This window comes from Protopterus annectens, chromosome 7.part0 (genome assembly GCF_019279795.1).
Source record: "Protopterus annectens isolate FY-2018-M chromosome 7.part0, PAN1.0, whole genome shotgun sequence".
Classification (NCBI taxonomy): Eukaryota; Metazoa; Chordata; order Ceratodontiformes; family Protopteridae; genus Protopterus; species Protopterus annectens.
In genome coordinates this window covers 1,068,773,625-1,068,790,181 of record NC_056739.1, presented here as the reverse complement: position 1 = coordinate 1,068,790,181, position 16,557 = coordinate 1,068,773,625, and the positions used below count along the sequence as shown (strand labels likewise).

At 38.7% G+C, this 16,557-nt stretch overlaps 1 protein-coding gene across 2 annotated transcripts in view; it reads left to right on the top strand.

Moving 5' to 3' along the window:
• The window catches only part of SPATA5L1 (spermatogenesis associated 5 like 1), a 259,837-nt gene that overhangs the window by 27,017 nt on the left and 216,263 nt on the right, over positions 1 to 16,557 (top strand). The gene's annotated exons all lie outside the window — the stretch shown is intronic.

Here is a 16,557-nt window from a genome sequence, read left to right as displayed (position 1 = left end):
CACAGGGGTTTACATTCAGTTTGCCAAGTTTATCCATAATGCCCGAGTATAGGATTATGTTGAAAGCCTTTGCCAAGTCGAGGAATGCTGTGTGCATATATTTGCCCTGGTCACATTTTCGAAGAAATCCACCAGATTTAACAGGCAGGATCTCTCCTTGATGAAGCCAAATTGAGTTGGATCCAAAGTTTGGAGGTTGCCTGTATCTTTATTTATGAGGTCCATAATGATACATTCCATGGCCTTAAAGATGTGGCTATTTAGACTTGTGGTCTATAATTCCACGGGTCTGTTGCTAGGCCACCTTTGTGGAGGGGAATAACTGTTACTGTTCTCCACTCTGCAGGAAGAAAGCCTGTGGTTAGGCTGTCATTCTGTCAAGATAGCACCAGAGTCGCCTGTGCACATCCAAGGTATACAGAATATTCTGTCCATTGTTTTTAGGTTCCTAAAAGAAAACTGGAAGATTAATGGCTTGATTCAGGTTAAATTCCAAAACAACTTTTGGCATGAAAGAAAGATTAGTGCATAAAGCAACCCTGTCCTTGCAGAAAATCAGATAAGGTTGGCCCACCATGACAGCTTGCAGCTCAAAGACACCCTGCACATGTCGGAGTCATAAGCAAAACAGTTTTCTAAGTGATGAACTTCAAATCAGCCTGAAAGGCAGGTTCAAAAGAAGAGAGAGCCAATTTTTCCAGGAACAAAGTAAAGATACCAAGTAGGAGGAATTCTTTCAAGCAGGTCTCAAGTGCAACACTTTTTTCATAAACTGTTTGACAGCAAAAAGAGACGAAGGGGGACCATATGCAGACAAGCTGAGATGGTGGCAAGATGCACCTTGATAAATACATAAAATAAGCTATCGGTGAGTAGCTCACACAAATATTTTAAAGCCAGAGGCGTTAACAGCATACTGGGCCCTCTGGTATCAATTAGGCACCACTTAGAAAATCTTTTCCACTTGTAAATATAAGATTTTCTAGCTGCAAGTATTCTTGCATCCTTCAGTACCTGGTGCATATCCTTATGGAGCAAGTGCCTAAAATGTATCAAGAATCAATCATTCAGGCTGTCAGTAGCAATTTCTCTAAGTTGGAATGCACCAGTCAGCCATGACAGTGTGTGAACAAATCCAGAGTGTGAAGAAGCTTGCGATAATTGCCCTTGGCCAGCGCCATTAAAAGGAAAAAAACAACTTTACCAAAATTGGGTCATCACAACGAACTTTAGTAATTCTTTCTGAATCTTCAGAAGTAACTTGGGTATCAGTGAAAATACATAAAGGAACATTTCCATCCAAGAGAACAAGAATGCTTCTGTCCTGTAAGCATGGCTGCAAGGATGTCTCAAAAATAAGTTTTCCAACTGTCTGTTTTGAAAAGAGGTGAACGGAACTATTTGAATTATTACCCACATGTGGACCAAATTCAGGTGGACCTCTATCCAGAGTTTCAACTCTTGAGGGTCCATCTGGGATGTGCTTAGTCTGTCTGCCAATAGGTTTTGCTCTGATGGGGATGTATGAGACCTGAAGCATCAGAGAATGCTGTAAGGCATGCTCCCAGGCCATCATTGCCGACTGGCAAAGAGGCTATGACCTTCTACTTTCCCCCCATTTTTCAGGTACCACGTGACTGCGGTATTGTCTGTGACCAATAAAAGAGAACCTGGCATAACTTAAGTGGCCTGAATCCCTGTTGACATTTCTTTGATGTTTATGTGCTTTGTAGAGTCTGAAGGACCCCGTTTATCTTGCACTTGAACTCCCGTGTACACTGTTTCCCATGCAAAATCTGACGAGTTCATCTGGACTAATTTGAACTGGGGTCTGGATGAAGAAGGGTAGATCTGGATTGAGAGAGATCTGATCCCTTCATCACTCTGTTTCACAAAATCTAGCACAGGTGTCTGGAGCTCTAAGGGAAAGCAGATACTGGGTTCAACATTTATTTATTTTATTTTATTATTTTTTTTAAGTACCATTGAGTCTTTCTCTTCTGAAGTCTGGCAAGTGGATCATGAGAATTACTGATGCCACGAGGTCTAGAATTTTGAGAAATTCTCTTGTGGAGTCTGCTGCTTGAAGAGAAAAATCCCTGAAAATGGTCTGAATAGTCAGGACTTTGTCTTCTTGTAGAAAGCTGTTCTGTTTTCTGTATCCATCATACATCCCAGAAAGACAATTCTTTCTAAGAGTGTGAGATAGGACATTTGTAGGTTTAGCTTGATATTGGGAGCAACTGGCATGTGATAATAAGCATCTTTCAGCTGTAAAGTCACCATGAAACAGTGGTCCAGAAGAAGGGCTAGGGACATCTGCAAAGTGAGAACTTTAAATTTGGGTACTTTCAGAAATGCATTTAGGTATGACAAATCTAACACTAGTCTCCATGATGACTCTTTTTGCATACCAGAAAGATTCAAGTGTAAAATCCCTTTCCTTTTAGTGGTGCAGGAACTGGTTCCACAACCCTTGCTTGCATCTTGAGAAGGTGCACCAGCGATAACAGATCCATCTGGTCTGATGAGTGCATGCAGATTTGCCTAAAGATAGGATTTTCTGTTTACTGATGAGAGTATCCGCATCAAATTATTCAATATTCTCCATCCCTATGCCCAATCCCTTCCCCAGTAAATCTCCTCTTGAAACCTTCACTTTTCTAATCAATTACTTCATTGAATCTATCCACAAACGAACACCTCCGACAATAACCAATCACAACTCCCCCACCCCCATCACTTAGCTCCACACTGCCTTCTCCCTGAAACCTGTTTCTACTACCTATATAAAGTCCCTTTCGCAAAAACTTAATCTGTGTTCTCCTTCCTTCAACTATCTACCCCCTCAATTTCTCAGACTTGCAGCCAATTCTATAACATATCTCATCTCAGTCCTTATCAACCATTCTATCAAAGAATCTACAGTCCCTAAAATTTGGAAATCTCTTTATACTGTTCCACTGCACAAAGGAGGAAACTCCACCAACCCTTCCAGTTTCCGCCCTATATCCATCCTCTCCCCTCTCTCTAAAATTCTAGAGAAATGCATTCATAGACAACTTCTTAAATATCTACTTAAGGAAAACCTCCTTACCCCCTCTCAACATGGATTTAGGCCCCATCACAGCCTGTCTACATCCCTTCTATCCTTCACCCAGCCTATAGCAGAGGCAAGAGGTGTCAGTAAACTGGTGTAATGTCTATTCCTTGACTTCTCCAAAGCATTCAACACCATCTCCCACACTAAGCTCCTTAGTAAACTAACTGAAACTTAACCTCTCCACATCCACTACTCTCTGGTTCTCTAGCTATCTTAACAACAGACTGCAGTCTGTTAGATGGCAGTCCTCCTGCTCACCTTTCTTACCTATTCAAACTGGTGTCCCCCAAGGATTAATTCTAGGCCCCATTCTCTGTAATATTTTTACTGGCAATCTAAGTTCAGCCTGCTGCACCTCATCACTTATCTAATACTCCGACAATTGTACTGTAATTACCCTCCCCAACAACCCTTCTGACCTTCTCTCCCTCACCCTGACCTCTTTTAACAACATTGAACACTAGTCAATCAATAAACAGCTCATCCTTAACCCAAAGAAAACTAAGCTTCTTCTTTTCCTACCAAAATCTCTGTCCAACCTTAAAACTTCCTTCAGTCTCTCTTCCCTAGACAACACCATCATTCATGCTGACTCCAATACCAAACTTCTAGGAATCACAATTGATGATCAACTGACATTTGACCTCCATATCCAACAATCCATCAAAAAGACCAGTCAAAAACTTGGTTTACTGTATAGAAACAAAAATGTTTATCCGTCACCTCTAGGGCTTCTGTTGCTCAAGCGTACCTCCTCCTCTGCCTACTCTACTCTTCCCCTATATTTACCCACCTACAAGCAAATCTTTTAAGCATACTTGAACAAACTTATAACCAGATAGCTAGATTTGCCTGTAACTCCCATCACTGCCTTGCCCTTAAACAACTACAGTGGCTTGAATTCCTTCAACTACTCCAACACAATTGGCTACTGATGACACACACTCTTCTTTACAAACCTGAAGACCATCCCTTTCTGTCTTCACTCCTTTCCCTGTATATACCTTCTAGGTCTCTCCATAGTGCTGACCAAATGCTACTTGACACCTACAGGCCTAATAAAACAATAGGTAGATTACTCTATAAATGCTCATCTCAAACTTGGAACAAACTCCCAACTAATCTATGTTCTGTTCAATCTTTGATCCATTTCAAAAGAGAATTGATGCACTACCTCGCTAACTCTCCCTCCTGCTCTTGTCACCACCCTACCTAATACATACTCCTCCACACATCTGCCTGTAACTATTTCTCTTTTTCTGTTACATAATCTTTATAATAACTAGTATTGTATTACCTTAGCTATGTCTCTGAGCAACACTATACTTAAATCTCATAGTCTTCTCCCTCATAGCTCCTAAGCAGGGTCTATGTTATATTATCGCACACTTACAAAAGCGAACGATAATTAATCGACCCCATGCAAGCGAAAGCTTACAACATTGAAACCTCAGAACAGTGATTTATTTCCAAGGGGGAAAAAAAAATCACTGTTCCAAAATAAAAAAAAAACTTTTATAATGTGGGGGGCTTTGCCCCCCCCACACACACACACCCCTCTACTTAAATATACCAACTCCGAGATCGCACTACAGTGCCGAAAATGGCAAAGTAACGAAAGTGGCCAAGCAAATTATTTTCCAGGGAAAGATTTCACTGAAAAGCCGCTTCGCTATTTTGCCATTTCATTCTTTTAGCTTTGATCAAGACGCATTTGACAGTGTGTCTGCGATAATGCAATAGGAACCCCCTAAGCATCCCCACCCCCTCCTCTCTCCCCCATAACTATTTCACTCTCTTGATTTCTCCTATGCATTCCTCCCCACCCCTCTATTTAGCCCTTCTATTTAATACCTCTTCTTCCTCCCTGCCAACTTGGTTTAATCATTAAGATGCATTGGGGGCTTACTTTGTTTATTGTTAATCTGCATTTTTTCAACTGTTCATTTTGCTAACTTTGATCATTTGTTAACTTCCATTATGAAATGAATGTATATAGTTATGTATTCTTATTACCTAAATGTAACTTTGTTATTGTCATTGTTACTTTTGTGTGTGGAGCTGTTCTTCTCGGGTCTCCACTAAAAATGGGCCACCGGCACAGTTGGACTAACCCGGTTAACAAAAGACAAATAAATAAATAAATTATTCTCTGTACCTCCTTGTTTGAGACTATTTGTTGCCAAACTGGTATGTTGAGCTAAAGCCTTGGGGGAAGGTGAGACAGGAGGAAGGGACGGTATGCCCTGGTTCTTGGCACAGTCATTCTTTAGCAGTGGAATGATCTTTTTTGGGAAAGGAACATTTTTTATTTGACTTAGAAGCATTATCCTCCTGCTGTTTTTTCTTGGTACCCTGACTCTTGTTTGGCTGGGATTTGTTTTCTGCTGTTTGAAGTTAGACACATTGTTTGTGGAAAACCTGGGAATATGAAACATTCTAGATACCCCATCTGTCAATTTACCTCTATCATTCCATTGTTTGAGAATATGGGTAGCAACAGGACCCAACACAAATTCAGAACTTAAAGGAGCATTCAGAATCCCATTTTTTATTTAAATACTCAGAAAAATTTTGGTTATGTCGCCAAGCATACCTTTTCAATACAACGGAAGCAACTACATTTCTAGAAATAGCATCCATACCTTTCAAGATACCCTCAAATGCATGTTTCAAAACATGACTCTCATTAGAAACAATCTAATTTACTTGACACTGCTGTTCCGCAGGCAAAAATATTGCAGAGCAATCTAAACTGTAAGCACATTGCAAGTTCTACATGAAACCCTGATTAATTTAAAGTTCTAAAGAATAAATTACTATATTGAGCCACCTTCTTCCGCTTAGATTCTAACCACTTGCTAATAGATATTCAGCAGTGTAGTGGTAGAAAAAGCCAAGGTTCTCTTGTTAGAGTTGGAAGCTGAAAAAACAGCAGCTGGGTCAGCTAGCAAAAGAGCTGCACGATCAGAGTACATGTATTTGTTCATTGACTTTTTAGGAACTGTTTCACTAGCCAAAGGCATTTTACTTGCAGTTGTATAGATATCTTCTAAGGCTGGTAACAGAGGAGGAATAGCCAAAACATTTGGAGTCCCTGGCATAGCTTCAGATTGCTTCCAGTCAAATGCATCTCTAAACCTAGTTAGCATCTGTGGAAAGGTGAACATTGAGCCTGTCCATCTTCCAAAAATCAGACTGGGCAAGCTCAAAATGTTCACAACTGTCTGCATCAGAGACCTCATCAAAACTGCAGTGCTGCTCTGATCCCTAGAGAAGGTAGCCCCATAAACATTCTGAACAAGAACATAGTCTCCGAGATTAGCTGACTGAAGAGCACTCTTACCTAAAGAAACCACATCAGCCCAATACATGGTAATAACTTGATTATTTATGTGAAGTCTCTGTTTCTTCTTACTATGAACTACTTTAGAGGGCAAAATATCTGGTGATAGAGTATTATGTCTGCAAGGGATCTCTTACCCCGGACCTCTATTGCACCTAAAGGGTTTGGTTCTCCCGTACCTGAACCACATGCTGAAATAGCCCCAGAGGATGTGACTGACACTCATACCATAGAGGGCTGTGAGCTTACACCAGTGGGTGACAGGTAAAAAGATAAGTGGTCTGCAAACCAGCTTAAAGCAACAGCAGATTCACAAACCATAGGTTGAAGCTGTTTTCTCTGATTTTTTTTAAGGTGTAACTGAATTTGAAGGGGAGAATGGGGGTAGCCATTTTCAGGATCCATCAAATCAGGAGAAATAACACCAGTCACAATAATACACTGACATTAAGGACTAAGGGCAGTGATAATAGAAAATATAAACTATATCCCCATACAGCATATAGAGCTAAACTGCATAAAATATAGCAAAAATGGTTTAAATTGTCCTAAGCCTTGTTTTACAATCTATACAGTGTAGTAAACAGCACACGCACAATCACAGTACCAGCTAACATTCACTTGTCTAAATAGTGACAAAAATCAAAAATATTTTATTTTCTCATATAATCATAGCAACCTAGGGACCCCCCCCCGACTTTGTCCTGGATAGTGTGCGCATACCAAAACACTGACCAAAACTCTCCCCTGAAATTTCTGTCATCAAACTATTCCTCCATCTTTGCTTAATGTATGACCTGAGAGACCAACCTCTAACTCAAACTGTTCCAGCAAGAGGTGCCTACTCAAAGAAAAACAAGTCACAGATGAATCAAGCCCTGAATGTCTCTATCCTAATCTTATCTTGCTTAAGAGTTGCAATTAAGTATTCCAAACTGTAGTGTCCATGTATGCACACTGATTCATATGACTTAGTCAGATACTACTCATAGTGCCCAGTAATTAATAATTGTTCTCCTGACTCATTTTCTACTTGTGTTCTCAACTTACACTGTTCCATATTATAATTTCTTTTTATTGATTCACTATCCCCTTTATTTTCTCTTCATACTGTCACAAATCTGGTATGCAACTGCTCATTCTACAATTTAACTAATTGGCCTACACTTCTGCTGCTACAGGGCTAATTTTAATTGTTGAACCCCTGCAGCAAGAGCCTTTACAGGTTGCCTGCATATGGAGTACACAGTACTGCAACTGTACAGAGACCCTAGCTGTCCTTAGTTATCCAGAATAGCTTTTTCTTTCTAATACAGGCACCACTACTTAAATAATCTTTTACTTCCTTACAAACTAGCAGTATATTAACTCCAACACTGAGTGAAAAATCTACTTTAAAACTAAAATAATATAATTTTCTCTACAAGTTAAACCAATCACCTCAACAAATCGAAAGAGCAACTAAATTGGGTATTAGCTAAACCTTACCTGCAGACAAAACATACCTGATAGTTTTTTTCTTTTTTAGCCCAAGGGCATTTGAAGTCAGGTGCAGCTTATTCCATTCTCCCTTGCTACTCTCAGGCTTACTATGCTCCCTACCCTACCCCCAGTTCTCACCCACTCCTCATACTGTACATTTAAACACCATAGCCATTCCTACACCATGCCCACAATCTGACATCCACCACTAAAATAATAGAATACCTTAGTCAACATCCTAACCCTACCACATCAAAGTTCACTATTAACCTCTAACCCACATTTTAAACTACTTATCTTGTAACATTTAGTACTCACCCCCTGCTTCTAACTCAGTCCTCCCACCCTCAACACACAGTGTTCCTACAACATATGTTCTCAGTACTATCCTTATACACACATTCACAACTAATAAAATATCATTCTGACATCGCACTACAATATTCAGCACATTCAGTCCCCTCACCCTCTCACAACCAAATCCACAATTCATACTACATAGCCCCCAATATCTATAAGTATCTCCCATCTCTATAAACGTACCAGATCTGCAACCCTATACTTCAAAAACTAGGTATCAAACTAAGACACAAACTCAAAACCCTGCAACACCAACATCCTTTCTCAAGCTTACTAACACTTGGGGACATCCACCCAAACCCCAGTCCAACTGATTGCTGTTGGCAACTTCTCCAAACAACACCAACCCCCACAAAAACAAAAAGTTCACTTCTCTTACATAGCATAAACATGAGAAGCATTAATAGCAAACTACTTAACCTATATGCTCACCTGGCCTTATACTCCCCTGACATATTAGTAGCCGCAGAAGCCTGGCTAAAAGCCAGAACTAAAGATAGTGAAATCCTACACCAGGGATACAATATTCTTAGACTAGAAAAATAAAAAGGGAGGAATAGCAGTAATGTATCTTGATATTTGATTCATTCAGGCTGTCTACCAGATACTTTCAGTGACAAACCTCCCAGCGTTTGCCCTGTGGTAACCATATAATATCATCAAACAGCCCCACTACAGCCAAGTCTGCAGATGTACTGCCATCAATAAAGAAACCTTTGTGTCCCACCTAGAACATTATGACTGGAATATCAAATAAAAGTACCCTTTGATGAAGCAGTAAGTAAATTCAACTCCATCTGTCTTAGTACTCTTAATTCCCTTGCACCAATCTGTAATAAATGTATAAAATCAAACTAAAGATACCAAACAAGCTATGCCGCTAAGGGACAAAGCATGAAAATAATGGACAAAGGAAAAAACTGAGTCATGCTTACAGTATTACTAAGGAATAAACCATAGTACCAAGTAAAACTAGACAAAAAAATACTATACTAACATACAATGCACACAACAAAACATCTTAAATAATACTGATCATCCTTAAAAAAAAAACCTTTCAGCAATCAGATGAAACCACCACCATCCATCCATCCTCAATCCCTTTTCCCATTTTTGCACATGGGGTCAGGGTGTCACTTCAACAGTGACAACCATCTCGAGCCAAGGTTTAGACTGCTGGGTGGCTAGCCCTGCTATGGTAGTTCATCCGAGCTACTCACTCGCGCACACACAGTTTCTCCTAGGACCAGTTTAGAGGGTCCAATCCACCTGATGCATGTCTTTGGAGTGTGGGAGGAAACTGGTGCACCCGGAGGAAACCCATGCGACTTCAGGGAGGACATGCAGACTCCACACAGAAGGCACCCCAGCCGAGAATCGAACCAGAGAACCTCTTGCTGTGAGGCGACAATGCTAAATGCTGCACCACAGGTGAAACAACCACCCTCTCCCCTATAACTAACGATCTAAAAGAATCTACTGTAAACCAATTTAACTCTTACTTCATCGATATTAAAAATCCTTGAAAAAATGCATTCATACTCAAATACATCTTAAATGATAATCTCCTCACATCCACACAGCTCCCTTTCTGCCCCAAACATAGTACCACTATAGCCCTCCTTAGTTGTGCCAACACTATTATTGCCCATAGAAATAATGGGAACATAGTATCTTCCGTACTTCTAGATCTGTCATAAGCATTTTACTCCTGTTTCCCCATCATAAACTACTAACTGAAGTAGTATCTTTTGGTCTTTCTATTTCTTCCATATCCTGGTTCCACAGCTACTGTACTAACAGACAACAAGCAGCGAAATGGTAAATGGAATTCTCATTATTTCTGTCTGTCACTGTCAACATCCTCAGGGTTCCATACTTGGTCCACTGCCATTTAATATTTAACCAAAAAGGACATAACAGTAATGCTGCATGGAGCCACATGTTGGAATAAACTTTTTAGTACCAAATAAATAAAAATTAATAAACCAGATGCAAAAGTTTATTTAAGATTAAGTGCTTTCATTCCTCAAATGGGAGACTTCATTAGAATCTAAAATACAACCATTACATCAGTTTATTTTATAAGGCAGTCATAATTAAGAAAACCAATTTAAACCATTTAAAGTAAACTTATGCTTGGTTTATAAATAATCTTTAAAATCTTGACAAATATTTTAAAATAATTAAAAATGTAAACCCACTATAATGGTCACTTGTCAAACACATATTTTCTACCTTTCTAAATTGTATAGAATAAAAATAAATAAAAAGTAAATTAAACAGGAAATGCCAGTTAATCAGTTAAAATAATGATACATCATGAACAATGGACAATAAGTTATTGGTGATGCACATAAAACCAACCACTTAGCACAAACATTAAACAGGTAATAATACATAGTCTTAATAACTTGGCAGGCAGTAGTTTTAAAACTAGTAACAGGGAAATATGTTCTTTCAAGCCAGGTGGTGAAATAGCATTCAACCTGAGTTGCCACAACTCCTTGTATTCCAGTTTAGTTTCCCATTGCCCTTTCCTTGGGTCAATATTAACTTTTTCCAAGATCCCAAACTTACATTCTTTAAGCCCTTTGCAGGTCGTGGCATGCATAAACAGAGCACTGTTTTCATTTTTATTCTGAATATCTTACTTGCATTCATCATTTTTTTTTTCGCAATATTCTTTCAATTTTTACCCACATAGAAACTGGGACAGTTCGTATATATGGCAATATATACTACCCCTGATGTGGAGCAGTTGCCAGTCTGCAGTTTCACAGTAGAAGCCAAACCATTTTCAAAGGCTAAAGTCTCATCTGGTAAAATACTAGTACATTGCTTAAAACAACTACATCTTTTCATCCCGTACCTACACCCCAACCCCTACAGGGTGCTCAAAGAAGCAATTTCCAACTATTTTAAAAACAAACTTGGGTTCTGGACCCACCATCTCAAAAACTACTGAGTTTGCCAGGAAAATTTTCAAATAATCTCTAACAATCCTCTTAACTTTATTAAAACCTTTGTTGAACTGAAGTACTAAGGTCGTGCTAAAATCCACGTCCAAACTACCAGGATGTTCATCTGCGCTACTTGACAGTAAAGTAGTAAATTAACCTAACAAGGGTTTATATTTTTTCCCTATTCATTCCAAGTTTCTTCGATTGTCTTAATTAATAACTCATTTGGGTAACCTCTGTCAACAGACATCCTCCTTAAATAGTCAAACTCATTGACATGTTCATAGATATTTACTAGGCTAATGGCATAAGAGCCTTTACAAGCCTAGCTAATAATACCCAGGATATAACATTATTATATCTTATTTCCACAGATATGGGATGGTGTAGTATCAGGGTATTGGTCTTTGGATGTTGGAGCCCAGAGTCATTTTGCAGACTGCCTCTGTTTATAAGGGACATGGGCAGTGCCCCACGAGTGAATTTACAGTTCTCCATTAATTTTTCCAAATTCTTTTTGAAGAGAGTGAGGAACAAGCTTTGTTTTTATGAAGAGGGGAAGTTTATTCCATAGATGAGGCAGCCTTTGGGATCTGAGTCTGTTTCTCCAGCAAGTTCTGTTAAAATCACAAATAAGGTTCAGGTCCATGGAATGCATGTCCATCGTATACATTTTCTTGCAAATATGTAACATTTTCATCAGGGCTGGATCAGAGAATGTTTTGTACGTCAGGCATAAGTCCTCTTTCAATAAACAATATGAGACTGAATAAAGGGATAAGGCCTTTAGTTTGTCTGCATAAAACATGTGTTTAACGCTTTATATATATTTTTTTTGTGAGAAACCTCTGGGGCCACTCCAGTTGGTGTAAGTGCCTGGTTAGGTACATGCAGAAGGGAGCATTGTACTTGATTATGGGCCCGATGAGGTCCGAGTACAATGGCACTATGACTTCCTTTGATCTTGATGCCATGGATTTACTTATAAGTTGAGTCACACAGAAGGATTTTCTCACTACTGTATCTACTTGGTGATCAAAGTTTAGCTTACTATCTGTCTGTGTCCCTAGGTCCTTCACCACTGCGTCTACTTTTAGGGGTGTGCTATCAATATTGTAATTTGCAGGGATATCTAATTTTCCAGAGGTTATAGTTATGCATTTTTTAGCATTTAGTTTCAGGCAGCAGTTTTGGCACTGGTTGTTTTAGGCCTCTTTGTAGGATGTCAACATTGTTTGGGGATTCATTGATTACTTCCAGCTTACAGTCATCAGTGAACATGGTGAGCAAGAGGCCCCTACCATTGGCCTTCACCTCAGAGAAGTATATGCTGAATAGGAGGGGTCCCAACACTGGGTCCTGTAGGACACCGCTAGTAACAGGTTTCTTGTTAAAAGTGGATTCATCTATCTGGACAACGTGCCCCGTCAGTCATTTGGCTATCCATCTGACGATGTAGTAGTTTATGCTTTACTCAGTAAGTTTATCTATGATCCCCAATTGGGGGATTGTGTTGAAAGTTTTTGCCAGGTCTAGATAAACGATGTGTACTGTTTTACCCTCATCCATGGCCCTGGTGACATTCTCAAAGTCCACCAGATTGAGCAGGCTACCCATTGACAAATTGGGTCTGGTCCAGTTTTTGGAGAGTTCATATGTCCTTATTGGTCAGATCCATCATAATTTTCTCCATGACTTTGCAGATAAGACTGGTCAAGCTTATGGGTCTGTAGTTCCCTGGGTCAGTTTATGGTCCTCCGTTGTGCAGAGGGACAACTATTGCAGTCCTCCATTCCAGTGGTTAAAGAGGGTTTCTAGTGGCCCTAAAAGATTTTGTTTTAAGCTATATAAGAAGCATCCTGGAATTTTGTTGGGACCCATGGAAGCTCTGTTTTTGACTTTAGCGAATGCAGTATGGACCTGTCCCCTCGTAATGACTGGTATTGGGATGGTTGCGGGTATTTTTTTGGGTGTGGTAGGAGGTGATGGGGAAAAGAAGTTTGAACTGAACTTGTCAGCCAGCAGGTCTGCTATAGTTTCAGGCTGTGTGTAAGTGTTGCTGTTCATGAATAACTTGGCACATTGCTGAGCGTTTCCTCTGAGGTTACAGGCATATTTAAAAAAGCCTTATGGTTATCTTTCACTTGGGAGGCTGTCTTTGCCTCATAGCTTGCTTTGGCAGATCTAACCAGCTCTCTAATTTGTTTGTTTAGATTGGTGAGTGCCTTTTTCACTATTTTGTCTGTTCCTTCTTGGCTTTGGAGAGGATATTTTTTCCTTTTGTTGAATAGCCTATTTATGCTAGGAGTCCGCCCGGGTTGTTTAGTTTTGCTAGTAATCATACGTTTAACTCAGACAGGTACTGCCTCCGCTACGTAGTTATGAATGTGGTTGTACAGTGCTTTTGTGTACAACTCAGAGTAGGCCTCAGTGTCATCCCAGATTCAGAGGGGCTTGGAAAGAGGGTTCTAGTTTAGTTTTAATAGTAAAGGAGATCATTTTGTGGTCACATCTTACCAGGGAGGCAGTAATGCATGGGAGGGAGCAGCATCCCCCCATGTTTGTGAGTAATAGGTCTAGGATATTTGTACCTCTAGTTAGGGGAGCTAACTAGTTGCTCCAGGGTGTTTGCATTGATGAAGTCCAAAAACCTCTGAGAAGGTGAACTGCTGGTCATATAATTCTCCCAGTTTATGGAGGGTAGTCAAATTCCACCCATAAGTATGGTGTTAGGCTGAATGTTAAGAGATTCCAGTGGTTTTAGGTAGGAGATGTGGTTTTCCAGACTCATGTTAGGGGATCTGTAGCTAGCAAGGATATGATAGGAGGTCACACCTAAGGTTAGTTGGGCATGGAGCAGCTCAAGCAAGTCACTTTTAAGAACACAGAGACACCTCTTCCCTTTGTTTTATCCTGAGCTGAGGGGGATTGAAATGTATGAAAGGCATTGTAGCCTTTAATAGCCTGAGTGATTTCTGTGGTCCTGGACCATATATCAGTGGTTCCACATATATTTGTGTTCTCCAGGATGAGGAGTGCTTCCAGGGAGTGCACTTTTTTATTTAAACTCCTAATGTTGAACAGCAGTACCTTTAGTCATTTGTGAGTGATTTTTGTTATGCTGGGAGGATTTAACAACTTGGCACAGCCCAAAAAAGGCACTATGGAGATAAATAAAGTTTTTGCCAGTTATTGAAACAACAAAAAACTCCTTCTTCCACACAAAATAGAACAACTGTGGCCCCAACAAAATATTCACCGACTGTGAAATGAAAGGGAACAAGCAGAAAATAGAATCTCTTTATTTCTCTCTCTCTCTAGCGCTTCGGTGTTTCCACCTTCAAGGAATATCAAACATTCAAATTGCAAAATACATGTTCTTATATAGAACTTCTAATTGATAATATACACCCCTTAATTAAAAAAATATGTAATTATATAAAAAAAATCCTATCTTAAAGTAAACACTTCCAATTTAGCTCATTATTAAGCCCTATGAGTGTCATAGTTTTATACTTTAAAATAAAAATGCTTTCTTTATACAGCAACTTTTGTTTCAACACACTTTCATCATTAAATAAACATTTCACACTTTCTAAAACAGTGCCTTTTAATAAAGACACATCACCATTATGAAATGTATTAAAATGTGAAGCAATTATTTTATTTTCCCTCTTATTTTTTACATCCCTAACATGTTCCATGAACCTAATACGGAATTCTCTCTTAGTTTCCCCTATATAATAAAGTTCACAAGGACATTTAAGTGCATATATTACCCCTTTACTTTTGCATGTATAAACCTCCTTTGGCTCAAATTTTATTCCATTTATATTATGAAATGTTTTAACAATATTTGTGCAAATGCTGCATCTATTACAAGTTATTGTTCCCAAATTCATAACCTTCTTAGGTATATCTATTTTAGGCATTTGAAACTATCCACATACTACCATATCTTTTAAGTTCCTACCCCTTTTATATGAGAAAAGTGGTTTATTCGGAAGAATACCTGCCAGAATCCTATCCTCTAACAAATATTTCCAATAATATTCTATTAAAATTTTAACTTCCTCACTTTTCACATTATACACTGAGACATAGTAAATTTCATCTCTCCCTTCCTGTCTATTCTCATTGATTCTTCTAGTATGAAACATGTTCCTTCTTGTACATGAAGGATCATCCCTATTCACACCCTTTTCCTTCTTTAATTTCACCAGTGCTTGTTTCAAAATACTTGGTCCATAACCCCTCTGTAAAAACATATAATTAGTTCTCTCTAATTCCTTCTCCAAAGTACTTACTTCACTACACAATCTAGACACACGAACCAATTCACCATAGGGTAAAGACTCTAATACATGAGGAGGGTGGCAACTTGAAGCATGTAAATACTGATTACCATCCGCAAACTTTCTATGTATATTGAATGAAATATTCCCTTTTTCTGTACCTTCCAAAATAAGGTCCAAAAATACCACCCTATTACCCTTCTGGAGTCCGTCAAATGTCAGACCGAAAGGATTCTTATGTATATATAACATAAATTTGTCTACTTGCTCTATACCATCTTCACAAATAAAAATCAAATCATCAATATAACGAAAATAAAATTGTACATGTCTCTTTACAAAATCTAAATCAAATAAAAACTTCTTTTCAAAAAAAGACATAAAAAGGTTCGCATACATAGGGGCAAATGCTGCCCCCATTGCTGTACCTTGTTTTTGTCTATATAATATATTATCAAAATAAAAATAATTATTCTTTAAACAAAAATCTATCATTTCAATAACAAAACCTGTTAAAGGGTTGTCTTCCAAGAAAAACCTTATTGCCTCTAAACCATCCCTGTGCTGGATGGAGGTGTATAGGCTTCTAACATCAACCACAAGCCAATACATATCTTTTTTCCATACCAAAGATGAAATTTTATTTAAAAATTCTACACTATCTTTAATATAAACAGGGGATCTAATAACATAAGGTAGTAAAATCTTATGTAATACCAACCCAACATTATGCAAAAAATAATTACATGCAGAAATAATGGGTCTACCTGGTGGTTCAACCATACTTTTGTGCACTTTAGGCAGACAAAAAAAGACAGCTATTTCACTTTTACAACTAAATAATTTGTCTCTAACCTCTCTTTCTGTGAAGTATCCCGATCTAACACTTCTATCCAATATTTTTCCATATTCAAGCATTGCCTGTTCATATTTACTTTTAGTACATTTCTCATAAACTTCAGCATTGTTCAAGTGATCCATACACGTTATAATACTGTAATGCTTTCA